This window comes from Hylobates moloch, unplaced genomic scaffold, assembly GCF_009828535.3.
Source record: "Hylobates moloch isolate HMO894 unplaced genomic scaffold, HMol_V3 SCAFFOLD_11, whole genome shotgun sequence".
Taxonomy (NCBI): domain Eukaryota; kingdom Metazoa; phylum Chordata; class Mammalia; order Primates; family Hylobatidae; genus Hylobates; species Hylobates moloch.
In genome coordinates, this window is record NW_026652286.1 from 48,647,328 (window position 1) to 48,672,371 (window position 25,044).

General features: G+C 49.1%; 1 long non-coding RNA gene across 1 annotated transcript; it reads right to left on the reverse strand.

Moving 5' to 3' along the window:
• Positions 1 to 16,598: 16,598 nt before the first annotated feature.
• On the reverse strand, positions 16,599 to 24,350 carry LOC131384568 (uncharacterized). The gene is made up of 3 exons (XR_009215547.1): positions 24,227 to 24,350; positions 17,693 to 17,771; positions 16,599 to 16,737 (listed from the first exon to the last, which is right to left on the reverse strand). It is a non-coding gene; the product is annotated as an uncharacterized LOC131384568 (long non-coding RNA).
• Positions 24,351 to 25,044: the final 694 nt, after the last annotated feature.

A 25,044-nucleotide genomic window follows, 5' to 3' on the forward strand; every position in this document is an offset into this window, starting at 1 on the left:
GAATGTCAGCTCCATGTGGGCAAGGACTGTGTCATTTGTACTCTTTGTTGTACCCCAGTGCCTAGAATACGGCTAGAATAAATACCATTCTTGGTTTAATGAAACATACAGTCTGGTTAAGATGGCCTCCTGCAGTTCTCTTTAAATGGTAAAACTCCTGGAAGCTCTACCGAAAGGAAAGAGGGCCCACTGGGGAATCCATCGGGGTTCATTGGCCTGGTGAGCTCTGAACATCCTCTGGATGCATCAGGAATTGGCTTTTCCGTGTTCTGGAACGCCTCTGCTGAGATTTCCTATTGTCCTGCTGGGATCCTGGTGGTCTCTGCAGAACCCCCGGGCCTGGGCCCTGATGAAGTAAACAACACGGAAATGCTGTGGTTGGGATGTTTTGTTCCAGTTGCCAAGATTTGTGGGCTGAGAGCTCCCGCTGAGACAAAACAGAGGAACCTGAACCAGATGGATGGCAGCTTCCCCACTGGCAGGAGAAGGAGGCCTCCTTGCACGGGAGGCTGCCCCGCTGGTTTGGAAGCCAGCCTTGCCACAGTGCCCCATCCCATTGGCAGCAGTCAGGAACCCCACTTAGGAGCCTACACCTGCCTCAGAGGCAACTGACTTTTTGGGGAAGGATAGGGCAGGGAGAGGGGACCACACCTTCAATAGCTCCAGGTTCAGGGCGAGTTCCCTTTACCAAAATGCTCTTATTCCCCCAACATGGTGAATCAGAGGCTCAGACCCCTGGGAGAGCCCATTGAGATCATGAAATAGAATCCCATTTCACGGCCAGGAAAACTGAGGGCCAGACAGGGAAGTGACATCCTCGGAATCACACAGCAAGCTGAGGCTAGGGCCTCATCTGCCAACCATCAGCCTGGGGGCTTTTTGAACCAAGTAAAGTTACAGGATGGACAAGCTTGAACCAGGGACAGAAAGCAGTGCAGCATGGCCACTTATGCATAGGCCCACGGCACCAGAGGCCTTCACGGCCGAGGCGGCCTTTGACTCTTCATAGACGGGCTGGATTTCAACAGATAAAGAAGGCTTTCCTGGGTGGGTGGGTTGAGGGGAGAATGGGTTACATCATTTCAGATGTGGGGAGTTTGTTTGGGGCATGATGTGGAACAGTGTGGCTAGTGTTCAGATTGAGTGTGTAGGGTGGGAGATGAGGCTCAGGCCTTATTTTGACAGTCAGTGGTTACCCTGATGCACACTGGAATAATGTGGGACCAGTGACTTAATGCTTGGAGGGGATCAGGGAACACAGGAGTGTACCTGGAAGGTTTCCATCCAGACCATCCCCTGCCCTTCTCCCTCCGCTCGCCTTGCCCCTCACCCGGGCAGCACTGTCCCTGAACACAGGTGGCTGCCTCTCCTTGCCAAGTGCTGATGCTATTTTGGGATGCAGAACCTGCCAGCTGAGTAGGGCTCCACCTCCTGCAGGGATGCCGGTGGGTTGGGGAGGGGGTGGCTGGGAAGCAGGAGCAGGGCCTGGGAAAACAGGCCATCAAAGCTGCTGGGCAATTCCCTCCGGCCATGGAGAGGAGAGGGCTGCAGGGTCACAACAGATGGCTAAATATAGGGACACTCGGAGGTGGAAGTGGTTCCTGCCACCCGCAGGGGGCCGTCCAGTTCCTTCTCATAGGGACAGGGAACCAGTGTTTGTGAGACTGAGCCCCAAGTGCCGGCCCAGCCTGAGGCTGGATCAGGCACTTGGAAGACCTCAGTCTGGATTTGGTGTCAGATATTTATCTACGGCTGGGGTCATGGCTTGTGTTACCCACTGTATTATTCCAGTCATTATCTATTAGGCTCTGACTCTGGGCTAGGACTTGTGATTGGAGCTCTGGCTCAGAGGTCCCTGCTCTTAGGAACAAATGCTTTCCTGGGAAGATAAACTTGTAAATGGCCAACCGTCTGTAGGTAAATGCAGTAAGGACTCACCTAGAACATCAGCATCCACCCCACTAGAATGCAAGCTCCCTGCAGGAGGGATTTTTGTATGATTGCTTCACTGCTATATACCCAGCAACCCCTAGATCAGTGCCTGGCATATAATAGGCCCTCAATAATATCTGTTAACTAGCAGAATGAATGGCTCCACCCGGAGAATCTGAGCAGGCTTTATGAAGGGGTGGCCTGGGGCTGGCTCTTGAAGAAAGTATAGAATCTTGAGCTAATCCATTGGGATGAGCCTATCAGACAAACATAGCTGCATTGCAAAGACACGAGAATGTGTGATGCATTCAGGAACATTAGACCTAGTTTTATGTAAGCACCAAGGTGGAAGGAAGACTGGAACGGATCCCAAGGGGCTGTGAATGTGGCCAAAAACCCTACTATGTACCCTAGAGGTGTCCAAAATGGAGCGCAAAGTGATCCATTCATACAGAAAGAACATTCTAGAACTTTTTTTTTTGAGACAGGATTTTGTTCTGTTGTGCAGGCTGAAATGCAGTGGCACCATCTTGGCTCACTGCAGCCTCAACCTCCCAGGTTCAAGCAATCCTCCTGCTTCAGCTCCTCAAGTAGCTGGAATTACAGGAATGTGCACCATGCCCAGCTAGTTTTTTTTTGTTGTTGTTGAATTTTTAGTAGAGGCAGAGTTTTGCCATGTTTCCCAAGCTGGTCTTGAACTCCTGAACTCAAGCAATCTGCCCATCTCAACCTCTCAAAATGCCAGGATTACAGGTGTGAGTCATAGCCTGGTTGAAAATTCTAGAACTTCTATTTATATTTACCTTCTAAAAAAAAGGAAGAAAAATTCAAGCTCTACTAATATTTATTAAGTAAGCTGACATTGGTGTCCTCACCTTGTCCACACCATAGTAGGTCATATGTCCAGCACGGGTTTGGCTGACCATAACGTTGCCATCCCACTGCAACACCTTCAGTGAGCCTGCCACAAGATGTCATCGAGGCACTTCATTTTATAAAAACAGTCATTAAATCATAGCATCTTATCAAAGCGTCTTAACAGAATAAGTGGCTGCAAAAACCTTTTGTACCATACAGAAACTTGCTGGTTATCTCACAGCAAAATACTTAAAAGAGTTACACCTTGAAGATGAGTTTTGCCTTTTTTTCTTTCCTTCCTTCCTTCCTTCTTTCCTTCCTTCCTTCCTGCCTTCCTGCCTTCCTGCCTTCCTGCCTTCCTGCCTTCCTCTCTCTCTTTTTCTTTCCTTCTTTTCTTTTCTTTATTTTTTTATTTTTTATTTTTTCATTTTTGAGACAGAGTCTCACTTTATCACCTAGGCTAGAGTGCAGTGGTGCCATCCCAGCTCACTGCAACCTCTGCCTCTCGGATTCAAGCAATTCTTCTGCCTCAGCCTCCTGAGTAGCTGGGATTCTGGCTAATTTTTATATTTTTAGTACAGATAGGGTTTTGCCATTTTGGCCAGGCTGGTCTCGAACTCCTGACCTCAAGTGATCCACCTGCCTCAGCCTCTCAAAGTGCTGGGATTAGAGGTGTGAGCCACAGCACCTGGCAGAAATTTGCCTTTTTCTTCTACGAAAAGACAAATGATCCAAATGTGCTGGCTCCTTCTGTGACAATTAGGAGATGCTATCCAGCAGATGCTAAAATGAATGAATACCTGGCAGAGGTAAAGGTGACATTTTAAGATTGAATAAGAAAGTAACTGCTTTGGAAACAAAGTCACCCCACAGGGAGAACACTTTGCTGAATAAAATCTTGGGATGATTTTGTTGCTGAAGTTCAGTGTGTTTTGAACTCATTTGTCAAAAATATTAAAAAGTAACACCTTCGGGAGGCGGAGCTTGCAGTGAGCCGAGATTGCGCCACTGTGCTCCAGCCTGGGCAACAGAGCGAGACTCCGTCTTAAAAAAAAAAAAAAAGTAACACCTTCAACTGGTTGGCATCAGTTAAACCAAATTCCAACCAAAAGCCTGTGCACAGAATTGAAAATTGCACCTTGTGATTTAGTAAGTGCAGTCAAGAATGCACATCCTCCACGTGGCACTTTGGCTCTTTGTGAGATATATTTTTTCAACTATAATAACCATTAAGCCAAGTGAAAAGATACGTGGAATTTAGTACCAGATCCTCAAATGAGTGTACCACTTTATTAATGCAAGATTTTATTTAAAAATGAAGCATACTTAATGGCAATTTTTAGTAATAATGTATTTAGTCAGAGCAAAAGGCTTTTTAATACCATTAAATAAAATGAAAATAAAACTTTTAAAATGATATTATTTATTTAATCTTTCTCTCATTCTTTTTCCAGTGTCTATTATTGGCGTATGTTTTCAAATTTATCCAAGCATTTGTGTGGCAGCATATGTATATAATTTATAAATAAACACATGCATATAGTGGATTGATGGTGTGCATTTTTTTTTAATGATAGGAGGATGAGATTCAGCCACAGCTGAGTGTGATGCACAAGCTAGGGAGGAGCTCAGGAGGTGAGGGCCAGGATCTACTTGAGGCTACCTCCGAAACTGGGGGCCAGGAGTCTAGAGGTTTCACAGGGACCCTCTTGGAGACTCCTACTGGGGCCAGGGGTCTACGGTCTAGAGGAAAGGCTGGGCATTGATCCGGACATGGCCCAGGAGGGAGCCAGAGCTGGGCCCAAGGTCGAAGACAAGGAAGAGTGGAGGAGGGGACTCCAGAGGCTTTTGGGAGAAGGCAGAAGTAAGTGCAGGCTGTGGTGATGGATGGGATGAGAAGGTGAGGAGAGCATGGGAGATACCCTTGCTGCTGCCCGAGACCCTGTAGCATGTGTGAGGGTGGTGGAAGTGTCCTCACTGAGATGGGGCATGACGTGGAGGGGAAGGAGCAGTTTTCCAGGGGCAGTTCAGTTTTAGGTATGGTCTGGATCCATACAGGGTCCCTGCTGGAGAAATCAGGAGACCAGGGGCTCAGGGAGAGAGAGAAGCCAAGGACTCAACTTCCTCTCTATTCTCCCCACAGGGTTACATGTCCCCAAAGGCACAGACAGGGCCTGCTCCTGCCCTATTCTCCTCTCACAGCCCCGCTGAGCCAGGGAGGGCTCAATATAAGTGCTCAATGCCAGCAGCCAGTTTGGGGTGGGCAAGGGCCCAGGTCCCAGGCCACAGAGCCTGAAGGTCGCCCTGGTAACAGGCCCTGTTATGATGCTTCAGGGAGCCAGGGGGCTGTTAGTCAGAGCCATGCAGGAAGGGGCCGTTATGTCCCCTCCTGCCCTGGAGGCCTGGCGGGCCAAATCTGGACACGCCTGGGAGTGGTCCAAGGACTGGTCATTGTCTGGCCTGGCCCTGGCTGCCCGTCAAAGGGGACAGCTTGGTCCCACAGAAGCTCCCAGTGGGGATCTGGGTCCAAAAATCAGTCTACTGTCCATTAACAAACCATGATGGGGACGACAGGCAAATCAGACCTGACCCTCGGTAGGGGAAGAGGGGATCCTGTCTGTCACGTGAGATGGGATATCAGGGGTGGCACCAGCACAGCTCGGGCTCAGCCTTCCAGACACGCCTCAGCCCTTGATGCAGTCTCCTTGGGAGCTCCCTGCGCTGATGCCGGTGAGATGGCCAGGGTTCCCACATTTCAGGACTCCTTGTGGGGATCGCTTCAGAGCCACAGGGGAAAGGCAGCCCCTTCTGACCTGGCTGGAATATTGCAGCATACCTTGGGATAGACAGTCCCTTTTTTTCCTGGGCCTCAGTCTCCCTGCGGTATGTCAGCAGATTGCTCAGGGCACCTGCCCCTGCAAGCCCCCACTGTGTCCACACCGAGCCGCGCCCGTGCCACATGGCCTCACTGTCACATCTTTGCGTGTGCTGTCCTGTCTGCAGGGGATGCCCTCTCCCCTGGGCTTGCTTGTATCATCCTGTCCCTCCTTCCCACGGCCTTGCTCTAACGTCACTTCTGGGATGGTGAGTTTGATCCTTCTGTTGCGGGACCTGTGACTAAGGCAGCGGGAGGCCAGGGGCCCAGCCCTCCATGAGCAGGCCTCCTTCACCCCTCCCTAAGAGTGGGAGAACCCACTGGATCACTGTCTCCAGGCAGGGATCCCTTCCCTGCTGTGCCCATCCCCCCAACACACACACACACACACACACACACACACACACGTCCTCTGGGCATCCCCAGGGGAAGATGCAGAGTCTCAGAAGGACTGGCATGCCCCCTACTTGCTGCATAGCCTCAGAGGAGCCACGTCCCCTCCTTGAGTCTCCATTTCCCGTTGGTAGAAGGAGGACAGTGAGTGACCAACAGGGAGACACACCACGGCAGAGCTAGTGCCCGTGCTCTGATTACGTTTAAGGAATTGTTATTTGTATTGTAAATGTGGACGTCTCTTGTTGGCTCTTTTAGGCTGTTTGATTAATAATTGTGGGTCACAGCCCACTCCCCTTGACCCTCCTGTGGGTTGGAGGGGCTGAAGCAGGGTGGGGATGGGAGGCCAGGCCCCCCAGGAACCTGCCCCTCAGCATGAATGTCAGGAAGCTCAGCAGCAACAGCAGGGCAGACCTGAATCATTCAGCCCTTTCCAGCCCTAGGGAGCTCTGATAATAGACCCGGGAGCCCTTCCAAGAAGCAGCCTAGGGCACAGGCACAGGCAAACAGGCCCCATTTGGAATCCTGCCACTGCAGGCCCCTTCCTTCTTCCTGGTCCTCCCTCCAATAATCTTATTGTTCACAGTCGCAACTGTCTCTGCCCGCCCTGTGGTTCCCTCTGCCAAATGCTTGCTCAAGTTGTTCCTAGACTGCCTTCTGCAGCCTTCTGGGCCCAGCCACTGCCTCCAGGAAGTGCTCCTGGGTTCCTCCACCTGGAAAGGACCTTTTCCTCAGCACCCTGTGGGTGTCACTTTAAAGGTCCCAAATAAGGGCTCCAACTCAGGGTGCACTGCGGACCAGGGGCTGGGCCCTTCACCAGCACCATCACATTTCCGTCTATTTACAGATGAGGAAACTGAGGCTCAGAAAGGCTACATAACTTGCCCTTGATAATTTGCAGAGCCGGGATTCGAGACAAGGTGACACAGAAGCCCGTGCAGTTTCTGCAAACCCCAAGTACACTCCCACATCCTTACCCTACCTGAGTGAAGACAATGAGGTTAATGTCCTGAAGGAAAGCTGAGCTTTAAAAAAAATCAAAACAAACCCGAAGTTGCCAGTGACTCTTCTAAGTTCTTTTCTCCAAACTGCTAAAGTTAGACACCTCTTTTTCCAGGAGAAGTATATTTCCTAAAACAAGGCGCTGTCAGTGAACTCAAAGACCCCGGAGGAAGATGGAAGTCAACTATCTCCTCTTTCATGACCCTGGGTCTGCTTCCTCATGGGGGACCCTTTTGGCACCTCCTGTTGGGCCCAGCTGACAACATTCCCAGTGCTAGGGACAGTAATAATCACTGTCCCAATCACACGGTAACTCCAAGATGGACAGAGAGCTAAGGTCTTTGCCTCAGTTCATCCTTACAACAATCCAGTGATGTGGGTACCGTTGTCCTATGTCACTGGGCTGGGGGGTGGGGGAAACTGAGGCTCAGAGAGGCTGGTCAGTGACCCGATAGACCTGCCTAAGGTTCATGTTCTTAACCTTCCAACCAGGGACCTCCCCTCCCTTCCTTTCCCAGGGCAGTCCTTCCCGCTATGGCCAGGGGACCTCTGCCTGGGGGAAGCATTAAGGCTCTTGCCAGGGACCTGCATAGTGGGTGGGCCTCCCTCAGGGTTTTCCCTTTTCTAGGGGCCACAGAGCTTGGCTGACCTCGGCACCTCCTGGGCTGGCCCTGCCCCTGTGCTCACATGAACTGTGGCACCCTACTAGCGTACTGGCAGCTAGGAAGGACAGAGCCTGGACTTGCAGTCAAGAGCCTGGGGTTTGAATCTGTGCTCTGCCACTCGTTTGCCATGACCTTGGATGAGTTGCTCACCTCTGTAAGCCTCTGAGGGACCATCCACCAGGTGAAATGAGGGCATTGGGGGGACAGGAGCGGGAGCACAGTAGGCCTCGCTGGAAGTGAGCTGGGTCTGAGAGGGGTGGAGGGGTGGGTGAGAGGAAGCTTGGCCCAGGAGACGGGGCCATTCCAGGTCTAGATCTGGAAGCCGAGGATAGGGGGCATGAAAGCAAGGACGTGCTGTGCTCATCTGCACAGGGAATTTTAGGGAGCACCCCCCTTCCTGTGGGTAGAAAAAGAAAGAGCTTTCCCCTTTGGAATTCACCCCTCTGTCTCCCCCCACACCACAAGACACAGACCTCCAGCATTTGGGCTGAATTAAGAGCATCAGACATCAGCTGCTTCTGAATCACGGGCTGCTCCAAGCCAGGAGAGCACGCAGGGCATATCCTGAAGGGAGGTTTTCACACTGTGTCCAGCAGGCTCTGGAGGACTTTGGGGGTGCCCCGGAAGAGGGGGCTCTGGGCCCCACCCTACCTTCTCTCACACATGTCCCTTTATTATCTTTACAAACTGGGTTCCTTTTGTTTCAAGTAAAGAGTGGGGTCTGCATCCAAATAGAGAAACAGAGAAAAACCACCCCTGGATCCAAGGCTCTCATTTTACAGAGTTCAGGAGAAGTCACACAGCCAGACAGTGGGAGGGTGGGATTAGAATCCTGTCTGCTTGGCTCACACATGCATGCATGCCTTTATTCACTAACTAATGCAAAAAGTAGGTATCAAATGCCCTCCCTGTGCCAGGCATGATGCTGACCAGGATGATTTTGTGGAAGCCAAAATAGACAGGGTCCCTATTCTCACAGTTCACAGTCTAAGAAGATGACACTGATTAATAACAGCTCACACATTGGCACTTATTGCCATATGCCATGTCCTTTACATGTATGGACTCTTGTGATTACCCTATGAGATTAGTAAGTCCTCAGTTTGCAGAGGAGGAAATTGAGGTACTGATAGGTGAAACAATATGCCTAGGGCCAGGCAGCTAGAAAGCAGCAGAGCTGGGATTTGAACCTCGACTCGCTGGCTCCAGAGTATGTGTTCATTTCTACTCCATTATATAGATCAGTGTGATTTAGAACCTATGGTGTTATCTATGTGTTTTACATATATACAGGGGAACCTGGCTAAACTGAGGTCAGGGTAGGGAGAAGTGCCAGCAAAGGCTTCCCTGAGGAAGTGATGTTGTTTTAAAATGGAAGGACAACATTTACAGGCAATTGATTTTCAACAGTGGTGTCAAGACCATTCAGTAGTGTTTGCAATAAAAGATGCTGGGACAATTGGATATCCACATGAAAAAGAATGAATGTGATCCTCTACCTCACGCCATATACAAACATTAACTGAAAATATATTGAAGGCCTAAATGTAAGAACTAAAAATATAAAACTCCTATAAACTTAGAAGAAACTAAGACTGTATACAACTCTTAAAACTAAAAGACACTAAAACTCTATAAAACTCTAAAAACTTAGAAGAAAACATGGTTGTAAATCTTTGTGACTTTGGATTAGGCACTGGTTGCTAGAATATAACACCAAAAGCACAAACAACAACAGAGAAAAAAATGCATCATATATCATCAAAATTAAAAACTTTCATGCTTCAAGGAATACCATCAAGAAAGTAAAAACAAAACTCACAGAATGAGAAAAAACTTTGCAAATCATGTGTCCAGTAAGAGACTTGTATCTAGAATATATAAAGAACATTTACAACTCAATAATAAAAAGACAACCCAATTAAAAATGGGCAAAGGCTCTGGATAGAGCCTCTAAAGAATAAGTACAAATGGCCAATAAGCACATGAAAAGCTGCTCACCATCACTAGCCATCAGAGAAATGCTATAATGAAATACCACTTCATGCCCACTACAATGGCTGTCATTAAAAAGATGGACAATAAAAAGTGTTGATGAGGATATGAAGAAACTGGAACCTCAGCAGGGGCATGGGCATGTAAAACAGTGCAACTTCTGTGGAAAACCATCTGGCAATTCCCCAAAAGGTTAAACATATTTACCCTATGACAAAGCAATTCCACTCCTAGGAATATACCCAAGAGAAATAAAACATATGCCACACAAAAGCTTGGAAGTGAGCATGCATACCAGCATTATTCATCACAGCTAAAAAGTGGAAACAACAGAAAATGGCCATCAGCTGATGAGCAGATCAATAAAATGTGGTATCATTCATGCAATGGAATATTATTTGGCAACAAAAAGTGATAAGTACTGACACGTGCCACAACATGGGTGAACCTTGAAAACATGATGCTAAGTGAAAGAAGTCAATCAAAAAGACCACATTTTGTATGATCCCATTTATATAAAATGTCCAGAATAAGCAAATCTGTAGAGGCAAAAATTAGATTAATTATTGCCTAATTGGGCACTTGGGGGAGTGACTGCTAATGAGTACGGGATTTTAGGGGTTGAGAGGTGATAGAAATGTTCTAAAATTGATTGTGGTGATGGTTACTCAGCTCTGTGAGTATACTAAATCACTGAACTATACACTTTTAACAAATGAATTGTATGATATAGGAATTATATATCAACAAGGCTGTTATTTTTAAAATATGGAAGGCTGAAGAGGCACTAACTATGAACATGGAAGGGGCTGGGGTTTGGGGAGTGCCTTCTAAACTAAGGGAACTGCACGTCCAAAGGCCCTGTGGCTGGGAGTTTGGGGTGGTTAAGAAAGCAAAAGAGACCAGGTGATAGGAGCTCACAGGGCAAAAAAAAAAAAAAAAAAAAAAAAGAGAGAAAGAGAGAGGAGAGAAGAGTCTGGAGAGCCAGCCAGACTCGGCCATCCAGGGCCTTGAGGACCAAGGCAGGGCCTCAGGTGCACACCAAGGCGGGTGAGCAGGGTGAGGTTCTTACCATGGTGCAGGTGGTGGCACTTGGCTCCTCATGCCCAGCCTGTCCCGCCCTTCCCCTCTTTCTGACCTCGCCCATCTGTCTGGGGAGGCCCTGGCATAGGATGTGAGTTCCGGAGGAACTGCAGGGATCTCTTGTCAGAAGTCTTCATGGAGGACGGGCTTTGTGGCAGAGCTGAGGTTGAAGTGCCACCTCTGCCACTTGCTGAGTGACTTTGGTAGGCTCTGTCCTGTCTCCCAGAGCCCTGGTTTCTGCATCTACACAGTAACCACTGGTTTCTGCATCTGCACAGTGACTGTTCCTCCTTCCAACAGGGCTGTGCTAAGGAAGATCCATGCCATGGTGTGCAGCGCGTTGTAAAGAAAGTCTAAAAGGTCATCATCTGTCTGCGCCAGCTGGCTTCTTTCTGAATTCCAGGGTCTGCTGATGGGCTGGGCTGCTGCACCCCCGCTCTGGGGCCAATGGGGTTTACTGCGGAGCTGGCTGTAATCCTGAGGTTGGAAAAATGTCTCCCAGGCCTGTGGGCCGCTCCTCCCCAACTCCAGGACACGAGGCAGGGGGCAGGGGACAGGGGGAGGGAGTGGGAGAGCCAGGAGCAGAGAGGCCATGTCTTTATCCTAGGATGTGACTAATTAGATGGTGAGGCAGGGTGAGTGTGGACTCCTTGGACCAGAGCAAAGTCTGGGGCCTTCGCAGCTGGAATCTGTTCACTTGTGCTTTGAACAAACACGGAGGCCTTCTTTGCAACCTTACGAATCATTCCAGCCTAATCCATGCTCCAGATTGGAAGAGGCGCTGAGGCCCAGAGGTGGGGAGGCCTTGTGTAAGGCCACACGTCAGTAAGGGGCAGAGGAAAACAAAGAAGCCAGAAGTCAGAAAGGGGAGAGGTTGGCGATCCTTCGGTCCAAACTCCAACACGCACACACAGAACAGAAGCCCACAGAGCTCAGATCTCCACAATGACAGGGACAGACCACACTGCAGGCACAGGCTTTCTACTGTCCCCAACCCCTGAGTCCTCTTCTTCAGACCCCTGAGAAGAGGATGCCTTGGGCATCTTCCCAAAGTCCCATTCCTGGTCCTAGTCATCGCTCCTGACCCTCCCCTGCATCGGCCCCTCCCACTGTCCCTCCACCCTTGCCTGACCTAAAGTCTGGATCCCCACAGTGAGGGCCGAGCCAAGGCCTTCACTGGCCTTGAGCCCAGGATCCAGCCGCCATATGACAATGCTTCGTGTGCCCCCGATAGAACCCACTGCCTGGTTCTACTCCTGACCCTCTGGTGTCTGTCAGTGATGGACCCCATCCTCAACTCTGTGCCCAGGCCAGCTAGACATCTGGGGGTCACCTGCCTCTCCCGCCTTCCGCTGACAGCCACCCACTTCCCAAGGCCTCCCTTCATCTTTGAGGTAGCCCCTCCCTGCCCACTGCCCTTGCCTGGGTTCGGGCCTCCTTTCTCTCCTGCATTCCCAGCAGCCTCTCTATTCCAACCTCTTCACAGGAGTCAGAGACACTTTTGGAAACATGGCTCTGCTTGTACCCCTCCTCTCCTCAATACCCTTCCATGGCGCCCCAGCACCCTCAGGGCAAAGCCCAAGCTCCTCAACCTGGAGTTCAAGGCCTTTCTTAATGTTCTGCTGGCTCCTGTTGACCCTGTGAGCGGCTATGCTGCAGGTGTTCCCATTGTGTGCCGTTACCAACAGGCCAGACTTGGTCCTCATCTGCAAGCCTTTGTCTCCCAGCTCCCTCTGTCCCAGGCTCTTTTCTCCTCCTCTTTCTGGGCTGTGTGGTAACCACCCACTCACTCTTCAAGGATCAGTTCCCCACAGATTTTCCCATAGGTGGCACTGACTCCGCTACACCGAGCCCTGTGCAGACTTAACTGAACCCCTGTGACACTGGACGTACCGCCCCTCCCCAGTCTGGGAGTGCCTCAGGCCCCGGCCAGGTTTTATTGGGCTCAGGAAAAAAGCACAGAAGGAAGGAAGGGAGTGGAAAGGAAGGCACTTACTGTAGGTCCCTGCTCAAGCGCCTCCTCTCCTAGAAAAACCTCTAGACAGATGGCGTCTCCTGTCACTGCCACACAGACACTTATGACAGAGTCGCAGGCTAACTCACACCAGAGTTACTCATGTTGACATGGCCCCTGGAATGGCGGAGCTGCAGGCCCATTTAGGTCACACTGATTCACAGATGGTGAACTGAGGCCCAGAGACAAGCAGGCAGGGCTGGGTGTTACTCAGCAGGGCTGGAGCCGAGCCAGGATTTCAATTCTTATCTGTCTGACTCCAAACCCCATGCTCTTTCCCATGAACCCGCTGTCTGCCTCTGTCCCCAGGCAGCAGAAGGCCCTGCTCTCGATACCTGATGTGGGCACTTCTGGACCCTGAGAGCCCATCGTGGGGGCAGCAGAGCCCGGAGCCTCACCTGGGCCCATAGGAGCCGTAAGCTCCAGGCCCAGGCACAACACAGTAAGTGGCTCCACGGGTGCGGTGGGTAAGGGGCATTCAGAGGCCATGCAAAGTCCCTGTGAGGTTCTGGGGTGGGGGCAGCAGGGACTGAGCCTTTGCAGGGCATTCACTCTGCACCCAATCCTTCCCAGGCCTTGTCTCTGTAAAGGTCACTCCAGCTCAGCCAGGCAGAGGTCATTCTATGATTGGACCCCCCACTCCCATTTCCTCCCTGACCCCTGCCCTTATCACGCTGTCCACAGAGCCAGGCCTCTTGGGCTTGATTCTGAGCCCTGCTACTCACTCGCTTTGGGAACAAAGTGCCTTAAGCTCCCTGTGCCTCAATTTCCTCCTCCATGACAATGTTGGGAGACAATAGGGTTGTTTTGGGAATTAAATGAGTCAATACTGTGTAAATCACTCAGAACAATGGCAGGTGGTAAGTGCTCTAAGGCAAGCTTCATCATCATCATCATCATCATCATCATTTTACTTGTTTGTCTTGCCCACTGGACAGTGGACTCCAGAAGGCTGTGTTTTCTGGACTCTGCTTCTCCCCAGTGCCCAGCCCTGAGCCTAGCTAGCAGGGGGACTTACTGCATGTTTGTGTGAGGACAAACTTTCGGGGAATGAAGTAAACAGACTTGCTCTGGGTCACCCAGATCCACCACCTCGGACCATGTTTCCCTCGTTCTCCAGGCAGGGTGGGCACTGTGCTGCACACACACTTGGGGCATATTGGCCAAGATGGCATTAACAGAAATGGCTCCTTGTGGCCCCTCGAAATCTGAGTGTGACTTACAGGAAAAATATGCCCCAGGTGTTAGAGAAGGGGGCACCGGGGCTGGCCCTCCCATCTCTTGCATTTGCAGGGCTGCAGAAAGGGCGTGGGGAGGAAGGTGGGGTCTGGCTAGGGGAAGGCCCACCCCACTGCGTCTGCTTTGTGTCTTCCTAGGGCGGGTGCATTGCATCAAGGGCTGTGTGGAGGGAGAGTTTACATTCCCAAGTACCTTAGACAAGGGTGACTGATAAGAACGTCTCTGGTGTGGGAGCTTCTGCAGTGACTTTATCTTTCTAGATAGGGTCAGGCTGGCCTGGGCTGAGGAGAGAAGGGGAGGGGACCTTGTGGTATCTGGGAAGCCTCAGAGCTCATGCTTAGCTGCGGCTGTGCCCACCTAGCTCTGAGGTCCCTGGCCCAGCTCCTGCTGCAGTGCCCTCCACACCCCCACCTTATTCACCCTTGACCAGCTCCTGCCTGGGCCTGCCCAGCCACACTCTGCAGCCTCCCATGTCTTGGTCAGTCTGTGAGCCACCTGAGGACAGGTCCTCCTCAGGAACCTGCACAGAGCTGGGCACCTCGCTTGTAGCATCTAGCCTAAACTTATTTCCTCCCAGGCTCCCTGAAAACCTGCTCCGCTTCTCTCCCTCCCAGTCAGAGACTGGGGCGACATCTTTGACCCCTTCCTTTTTCCCAAGCCTCATATCCCTGCGTCCACTTAATGAGCACTCATATGTTCCAGGCACTTTATTAAATCCCTCCAAGACTCCTCAGGGGCACTATTATAATTCCCATTTGACACAGAGGGATTTGTCATATAGGGTTGGTGACTTGCCCTAGGGCACCCATCTGAAAGCAACAGAGCTGGGCTTTGAGCTTAGTTTGGAAGGCACAGTTGTGGGTGGGAGGACTGACTCCAGATTCTGTCTGTGGGGTGGGGATGAAGCATGGGTTGGAGAGCTTGCCTGTACCTGGGGAGAGCTGCAGAGGAAGAGGGGGGCTATTCCTGTTACCTGGTGCTGTGTACCAAGCCACCCTGAAAATTAGTGGCTTGAGACAACGACATTTAGTTTGTTCTCAAGTCTGCATTTGGGCAGGGCTCAGAGAGGATGGTTCATCTCTGCTCCTCTGGACATTACCTGGGAGGCATTGAAGTCTGGAAACTGAAATCATTTGAAGAGTTGGTTTATTCATATGTCTGGCAGCTGAAGCTTGGGCTGTTGGCCAGAACAACTATAGTGGCCTCTGCATGTAGCTTGGGCTTCCTCACAATATGGTGTCTGAGTCCCAAGGGCAAGCATGCTGAGAGAAAAACAGACACAGAAAGATAGACAGACAGATGGGTGGTGGCAGTACCACCTTTTAGATTTAGCCTAGGAAGTTTTCATGTCACTTCTGTCACATTCTTTTCATGGAAGCCATCTCAAAGGCACGCCCACTTTCAAGGGGAAGAGCAAGGGACTCCATCTCCTGATGGGGAATGACAAGTTTCCAGGGTACAGAATTAGGAACACTCCTGAGATCATTTCTGGGAAATTTCAGTCTGCCATAGGGACCTCCTCTCCTGGCCTCTCCTGGGTGGTTCCACTTCCCTGACCTGGCAGGACACTTCTGGGAGCTCGACCAATGCTGCTCCTCTCACCCCAGCTTTGGAAGCATAGATGTCAATGGGGGGAGGAGCAGAGCCAGTGAGTGGCTGTGTACTGAGCACTGGCTGCGTGCCAGGCCTCCCCCGGGTGCTTGTGTGCCTTCTTTCATTGGATCCCCACCATACTCCGACATCACGTGCAGTGTGGCTCCTATTTTGTCCGTGAGGAAACTGAGGCTGAGAGAGGTGAGGTGACTTACCAAGACCACCAGGGCTCATCAGGAAGGCTGGGACTTGAAGCCAGGTCTGCATAGTTCTGAAGGCCTTTCTCTTGCCACTGCACAGCTGTCCACAGGCTCAAGATAGGGAAGACCCCACAGGGAGAGGGATTAAGGATAGTGACCTTAGGATCAGAAAAAATTGGGTCCTCCCTGAAGCTCCTTAACTTTGAGCAGGTCACTTCATTGCTCTGAGCCTCAGTCTCCTCATGAGTCCAGTGGAGCCATGGCCTCCACATCATAGATGTAAGAAAACATAATAAAATAAAATAATATTTGCTACAAGCTTGGCACAGCCTCTGGCTCATCATGCATGGGACCCAGGCCACCCAGCCCCTTCCTAGACAAGACCTGCTCGCCTATGGGGAGTGAGCAGGTCGGTGGCTGCCTGAGGACTGGGCCTGCTGCCACTCACCAAGGGGGAGCCCCTGGGTTCCTGTTGGCTATTTTTAGGACTGTGTGGGCAACCACAGAACCACATGTGGGGTTTACCACCGCTTGGCCAAGCCCGGAAGAACAAGAGAATACTCCTGACGACAGAGGACAGGCATCTGAGGTAAGATGGGCCTCACTTCCTTCCCAGCATCTCCAGGTTGACAAAGGCAGAGAGCCTCTCCAAGCCTCAGTTTCCTCATCTATAAAATGGGGATAATAGTAAAAACAATAACCTACATTTTTGCAGTCCTCACCATGTGCCAGATGCCCGTCAAGCCCTTCGTGGGTGTCATCTCACGTGATCTGTGATTCCTGTGAGGGAGGCTGGAAGAGGCGGAAGTTGCTCAGCTAGAAGAGGGGGCAGGAATGGAACCAGGCCTGGCTCTTTTAATCACTCTGCTCCCAGCCTCTCCAAACAGACTAGAAGAAAGGTCACAAGGATTAGCTAAGAGTACAGATGTGGATGTGTTTTTTAAACTGTAGGAGAATGTCAGCCAGACAGGCCCAGTGACAGGGACAACCTAAGCTAGGAGCTTAGGACTATGCTCCGTGGAGACCCCTCCAAAAAAAACAAGCTTTGAAAGCTACTACTGAGAGGTGGACTAAAGACCAGAGGTGGCAGCAAGATTTCCCTGGTCCACAGCAGTTCTCAGAGGAGCCCCAGACTCAGGCGCACCCACTTCCTCATTCACGTGGGTCCCTGACAAGCTCACCATCTGGGTCCAGGAAACCATGTTCCTGGAAGAGCCACCAGCCATGGTTAGGACTCAGAAGTTCTGTCATTTCCCAAGAGGAAAAGATAGAAAAGGGCAACAGGGCATGTGTGTGCCCACACAGACATGTGCCTGCGACCACGTGCACTCACACCACATGAATCGCACACGCGCACAGGCAAATATACCTATCCACACACTCACAGACCTCCAGGCACACCTGTTCACACAGGCACACACACACATACACATCGCACCCAGCCATATTCCTGTATTAAGATGCACCTAGGGAGTATGTACAGACGTTACACAAACATCCACAGGCATCCCATACACTTAAATGGATCAGCATAAATACACAAACATGCATCTATGCACAAAGCATAAACATGCGCAAACACACATATACATATCCAGTCATCATATACTTCCATGGATAAACAGGTACATGTACTCGATTCACTTATTGTGTAAGGTTGTATACACACTGTGACTCACACAAACACATCCATGCACGTACACACATGGGTATACATATGTGCTTAATAATGATTGGCACAGATCCATAAGCATCCGCATGTATATACCACCACCACGCATCACAGCCATTTGCACTGCACATGCAAACTCGTGTGCACACACCTGCATGCACACACTCTTACCTGCATGCCTGCAGGCTCGCCCATGCTGCACACAGTGTGTACACCTTGCCTTTTCTGGCTCCTTTGTCGCTGAGCGATCCTGCAAAGGTGCAGAAACACAAACACCTAGTTCCACTTCACCTGAAAACCCCCAAACCCTGGGTGCGTGGGAGGGTGAACCAGATGCCCTCCCTGTGGGGGGCACAGTGGAAAGTATGACCCGAGTTGACTTTTACAATAAGAGCAAAGGTGAGGGGTTTTTCCACCCGGTTACCTCACTGTGTCGGGGCTGACCAGGGCCACCCCTGCTAATCCACCTCCTGTGGGCCCCTCCAATTACCCAAGGTGCTCAGGTTCAACATGGGCTCAACATCTCCTTAGTTTACTCAGCAATTAACAAGCCAGAGCCTGGATCCGCCTGTGTGTCAGGCCCTGGGCTGAGGGTTGGGCTGGGGAGATGCGGTGGATCTGGCCCGGCCCATGCAGCTGGAAGGTGGGAGGAGGCCTGGTGGGTGGGGTCTGTGGGAGGCTCTAGGTCAAATTCCTAAAAACGGATCCGCTTGATGACCAGCTTGCCAACTGATCAGGTTTTCAAATGACCAATTTGCCGAATATACCAAACTTACCGATTTACTATTCATTTTTTCCAAAGTATATAGCAATTGTATTGGATAGATTGACACTGGTTTTCATTTCATCTTCATAGTTCATTTTAAGGAATGTTTAGATGGTCAAAAGCTAAGGGTCAGGGAGTGGTTTCATTTAGTAAAGGCACTTAACATTTGGAACTGGAGAGGGACTTTCTGGGTACATCTACCAGGAATGGGGCATTCTGGGAGCTCTGTAGCAAGACAAGCCTTCAGGGACCACCTTACTCCCCAGTGCCATGTGGCCCGTGTCTGGGTTTTCCTCTGACTGGCTCTGTGTCCTGGGCCAGGCCCCTTCTCCTGTCTGGGTCTCAGTCTCCTGACTATAAAGAGCTCAGCTTTTGGGCCTTGCTGATGTTAGATGAGACCTTGGAGCTACCTGTGACCTCAGTCTCCGAGTGTGGCCAGGATCCGAGTGTGGCCAGGATCCGAGTGTGGCCAGGATCCAGGCCATGGGAACCAGAGAAGGTGCTGACTCTGCCGAGGGCAGCCCAGCCGTGCTTGGAAGTCAAGGCTGTTGTGTTGGTGCCTCTATCTGAACTGTGACATTTCTGGGTCCTGTCCTCAGCCCCAGGCAGAGGGGCCTTGCATGCTCTGTGCGGGGAGCATGGGGCTGCAGAGGGTGGGGCCCAACTAACTTTCCTTTCCTGGTAATACGCTCGCTAAGCTCATTTCCTTTTTCTGAAGGGAAATGCCATTGACATCACACCACTGGATTTTCAGTGACGCCAGATGAGAACTCGTGAGCCCTTCGCAGGCAAGAAGGGTGCATGCGTGGGCTGGGCACAGATCTGACCTGGGGCAGATTCGGAGAACCTCTGATCTGAGGCTCCTAGCCCTTGCTTTAGAGATGGGGACCCCTAGGTCAGAGAGGGTTAGAGACATGCCCTGGGTTCCACAGCCAGACAGCAGGGCTGGGGCCAGATCCCAGGCCCCTGCCTCCCAGCCCAGGGCTCTAGATGAAGGGACCTGACCTGCCCTCTCAACCTATCTTAATAGTGGCACCAACATCCACCAAGTTGCCCAGGCCACAAACAGGTCTCACTGCACTCCTCCCTCCCAGCACCCTCCTCCTGGCAGCAACACTCATAGCTGTCTCCTGCAGTCCATCGCAGGCCACTCCCTGGCTCAGGCCTCCTTGTCTGTCTCCAGGACCCCAGTCCAGGAAATACCTGGCCACTGCTCAGGCCTCCCTACCTACATCCAGGCTTCTCCCTCCAGTCCATCCTCTGTTCAGCTGCCTGGGTGACTTGGCTAAAACACAGAGCCCACAGTGTCAGTCCCCAGGGCAACCCTTGCAGGGCTCCTTGGCTGGGCATCCCAGACTCTCCGTGGTGCTTGCGCCTCCTCCCAGCAGCTGCCCCTGACACGCCCCTTTGCTCCCTCGGTGCAGAAGCTGCCTGCCATCTTTAGAGTGTGCATCCTCTCTGCATTTGCTGTTCCTGCGCCGTTTCCTCTTTGGGAACTCCTCCCTCTGCACGCACGTTCCTGTTTTTGCTCACTCCTAAGGAAAGCTCACTCGGCCTGATCTCCCGTCCCCCACCCTAGCCTTGGAGGGAACGTCTAGGTCTTCCTTCCCACCTCCTTGACAGCAGCAAAGACATTTTATTGTGGAAAATTTCAAACACGCAATAAAAATAGTACAAAAACCACTGTGTATTCCTCACCCAGCTTCGACCCTCCCTGACTCAGGGCCACTCTTGTTTCATTTCTATCCCCCAACTCCTCCCCTCTGGATTACTCAGAGCAAATTTAAGCATCAAATAATTTTATCCACAAATACTGCAAGGAGTTGGGCGCAGTGGCTCATGCTTATAAATCCCAGCAACTTGGAAGGCTGAGGTGGGCAGATTACTTGAGGCCAGGAGTTCAACACCAGCCTGAGCAACATAGCAAGGCCCTGTCTCAAAATAAATAAATAAATATTGCAGTCTGTATTGCTAAAAGATAAAGGCATGGCCAGAAACCATTATCCTGCCTACATTTTTAATAATAATTTTTTATTATCATTAAATATCTAGTGGTGTTTAAATTTCCCCAATAAACCAGGCGTGGTGGCTCACACTTGTAAGCATGATTACTCCAGATTGCTCCAAATCACACTTCTAAGTGTAATTACTCCCAGAACTTTGGGAGGCTGAGGCAGGAGGATCACTTGAGCCCTGGAGTTCAAGGCCAGCCTGGGCAACAGAGTAAGACCTCGTCTCCAAATAAAAAAATTCCCCATTGTCTAACAAAGATCTTTTATAGATCTTTTAAAGTTGATTTGTTCAAAATCAGGATCTACACAAGTTCCATACATTGCATTTGATTGTTTTCTCCTAAATCTCTTTCAATCTATTCTACTTCCTCTCTCTTTTTTTTTGGAGGCGGGGGGTGGTTTTTTTTTTTGTATTTTGAATCAGGGTCTAACTCACTCTGTCACCCACGTTGGTATGCAGTGGCATGATCTTCGCTCACTGTAGCCTCCAACCTCCTGGGCTCAAGTGATCCTCCCACCTCAGCCTCCTGAGTAGCTGGGACCACAGGCATGCACTACCATGCCTGGCTAATTTTTTGTAATTTTTGTAGAGACAGGGTTTCGCCATGTTGCCCAGGCTGGTCTCAAACTCCTAAGCTCAAGTGATCCTCCCACCTCAGCCTCCCAAAGTGCTGGGATTATAGGTGTGAGCAACTGAGTCTGGTCTCTCCTTGTTTTTTTATTTTTATTTTGTCTTGAGACACTGTCTCGCTCTGTTCCCCACGCTGGAGTGCAGTGGTGTGATCTCGGCTCACTGCAACCTCTGCCTTCCAGGCTCAAGTGATTCAGCCACCTCAGTCTCCCAAGTATTAATAGCTGTGACTACAGGCATGTGCCACCACACTGGCTAATTTTTGTATTTTTTTTTTTCGTGGAGATGGGGTTTTGCCATGTTTCCCAGGCTGGTCTCGAACTCCTGGGCTCAAACGATCCTCCCGCCTCAGCCTCCCAAAATGCTGGGATTTCCTATTTAAAAAATATATATATATATATATTTGTTGACTAAACAAAGTTGTTGATCCCATGTAGTTTTCCACCTTCTGGCTGCATTCCCCCATAGTGTTATTTAACACATTCCTCAGTTTCCTGCCTTTCCCGTAAATTGGTAGTTAGATCTAAACACTTGATTAGACTCAACGTGCTAGGAAGAATGCTTCATAGGTGGCGTGTCTACTTCCCTCAGAAGGCACATCATATTTATAATGTTTGGTTGTCTCTCCTTTTGTGCTTGTAGAAGGTTGTGATGATCATTGCCTACATCTATTATTTCATTAGAGAATTACAAAACAATGATGTTTTAATTTTATCGTTCTTTCTTCATTTATTAGCTGGAACACTTCTATGGAGAAAAACTTCTCTCCTGATGCTTTGGTTCCTCTGAGGTACAATTGGTTTAGGAAGGACAGAATTAATGCTGGCTGATTTCCCCTTTATTTATCAGTTTTCAGAATCATGAGTTGATTCCCTCATAGTCTCTAGAGGTGATCAGCAATGTTTTTTTGTTTGTTGGTTTTGTTTTTGCTTTTGTTTTAAATTATTATCTAATATTTTTAAATGCATTTGAAAATTTTCAATTTATTGCAGTTATTAACCTTGTTATCACTCAAATTGTCCCACCTTTGGCCCATAGAGATCTCTTGGTCATCTGAGTCCTTTTGGCCTGACCCTAGTGGTGTTTAATACTGTTCTGACTTTCTGGTATAACTAGATGTCCAGGTTTGTCTTGTGTATTTTCTGCCTGGACCTGGAATTAGATATTTCTTCAAGAAGCCCTGGTTCTTTTTTACGAGAAGTGGCATTTAGAAACCACAAATCTGGGTGTGAGGTGTGAGGTATGCTGAGTTGGTCTTTGCTTTTAGATCTTCTCAAGGTGCAGAGCTAGGAAATTTTTTTCTTAAGAAGATATATATCAAGGGTTCATATTGGTAGTTTGAATAAAACCTTTAGCTATAGGGCTTTTACATAAGTATTTCGATTTTGTATCTGACTCTCTTTTGTCTAATGCTGAACATCTTGCTTCCTAACAACGTTGACATTATTACTGATTCATTTCTCCTACTTTCTTTTGATATATACATATTATAAAAATATCAGAATAATAATACCAATAGTGGTATTAATAATATGATTACTGAAAACACTTTATAATTTGTCTGTGATTCTTTTGTCCTTAGAATATATAGCCTACTAGTCAAGCTATAGTCAAGTTACCAGGTTTCTAAATCACTTAAAATAATTCAATTTTGCTTGGTGAAGACACCAATTCAATACACAGATTTATTGATTTCATTTTGCTTTTGATTTGGGGGGATTGCTTTTGACTTTTATTTAGATTTAATTTTGTTTTATTTTTATGTAAAGAATTCATGTAATTCTAAAGTTAACCTATATAATAAGGTATATCCAGAGAAGCCTGGCTTCTACTCCATTCCCTTACCATGCTTCCTCCCCACTCCAGCAGACAACAATTATTTAATTTTATTTTTTATCTTTTAACTGATACTTAATTTTAAAAACACGCATGCATTTATGTATTCCCTCCTTTTTCTTGATAAAACGATAATGTACTATATGCATTTTAGTCCACTCTGCTTTTCAGTTAACATTGTACCCAGCCCGGAGGTCACGCTGTCATGGCATGCATGCAGAGATCTTCCTCATCCCCACCCCCCGCCTTTTTTTTTTCTTTGACGGAGTCTTGCTCTGTCGCCAGCCTGGAGTGCAGTGGCGTGATCTCCACTCACTGCAACCTCCGCCTCCTGGGTTCAAGCAATTCTCCTGCCTCAGCCTCCCGAGTACCTAGGATTACAGGCATGCGCCACCACGCCTGGCTAATTTTTTTTGTATTTTTATTAGAGACGGGGTTTTATCATATTGGCCAGGCTGGTCTCCAACTCATGATCTTGTGATCCACTCGCCTCAGCCTCCCAAAGTACTGGGATTACAGGCATAAGCCACTGCGCCTGGCCTCCTTCCTTTTTCTAGCTACAGAGTCGTCTATTGTGTGGTCAAGCTACCCCTACTGATGGACATTTGAGCAGTTTCTAGTTTTTTTACTATTACAAATGATGCTGCCATGAATAGCTTTATGAATCTGTCTTCTCTTATTTTTGCCAAGAGGGGATTGCCAGGGTGAAGTGTAAATTCAAATGTAATTTTGCGGCAAAAGTTCCCCTCCAGGTAGGGCTTGCACCATTTTGTTTTCCCACCAGACAATGTACGAGAGGGGCCTCTTTTCCCACAGTCTCTCCCACAGAGAACGTTCTCAAACTTTTGAGTTTTTGCCAATCTAATAGACTAGAAATGATATCTTGGCTTAGCTTTAATTGGCATTTCTCTGATTATGAAGAAGGTTAGACATTTTTCCATATGTTTACATTTTGATTCGTGCTTGGGTCCCTAGTGCCCAGCACAGGGCCTGGCAGAGGTGAGTCCCTTCTAGAATGAAGGAAAGAAGGAACAGATGAACAGACAAGGAGGAAATGAACTTTGGAAGAGGGTCGCTGACTTGCCTAAGGTTGTGTCCAGTTATCATCGGAGTTGGGAATAGAATTAATCTCTTCTTTTTCTCTATGTCTAATTCATTTTTCCTGATTATAAAAATGAATAGGAGTTCATACTATTAAATAGAAAGTTTGGAAAGCACAGGAAAGTATAAACATATGGAACATTTTAATCTTTCTACCCTAACTCAATCATTTTCTAGCATTTTTGGATATTTCCTCCCAGATTTTATGCATTTTTTCCGTTATGATCACACTACATACATACGTTTGTATTCTGTCCTTTTTCACTTAACACTTCTCCGCATTAATAACAATTGTTTGCAAACATAATTTTAATGGCTGTACAATTTTTCACTATCTGAATATACATTAAGGTATTTACCCTTGCTGTTACTGCTAGACTTCTAGATTGTTTCCAGATTTTTGCTATTATAAATAAATTCTGCCATGTTCTTCTTTGTCCACCTTCTGGATATTTGTCTTTCAGGATTAATTCCTGGAAGTGGAGCTCCTGGAATCGCAGCATTGAGCTCCAAGTTGGGGGTTTTTCTTGGCCATGCTTGGAGGGGATTGTTTGTTAAGCTCTGCCCCTGTGACTTCACAGAGCCCCGGGCCCGGCCTGCTTCTCTGCATCTGTAATGTTCGGTAGAGACTCACTTGCATCCACGTTGAATCAGCAGACGGGCAGAGCGGGGAGCACCAGAGCCTGCTGAGGATGAGGAGTCAGAATCTCTTACCTTTTGCCCCCTGGCTCATTCCTGGGGCTAAGGACAGATAACCTGGAACCAACAAGGGGAAATTGCACACAGACAAGGTCAAACCTGGTGGAGGGCGCAGGGCAGGCAGGAATGCTGAGCAGACGTGGTCTGTGCTTTGTAAGCATTCATGGTGCAGTGGAGCAGATGCTGGGGTCAGACCTTCCCATTCTGCAAAGGGTTCCATGATGGACCTATACATTGTGCCATCCACAGATGGAGGGTTCTGGGAAAGCTGCCTGGAGGAGGCAACAACTGAGTTTAGTAGAAGGAATATAGGTCTTATGTGACAGATGAGGCTGCGAGGTGGTCAATCACTAGGGGCCCTCTCTGCCAGTCTAAGGATCCTGAATCTTACGGACAGTGAAGCAGAGGGATGACAGAGTCATGTCTGCATTAAGGACAATCCTTCTGGCAGCTGTTTGGGAGGCACGATTGCAGATGT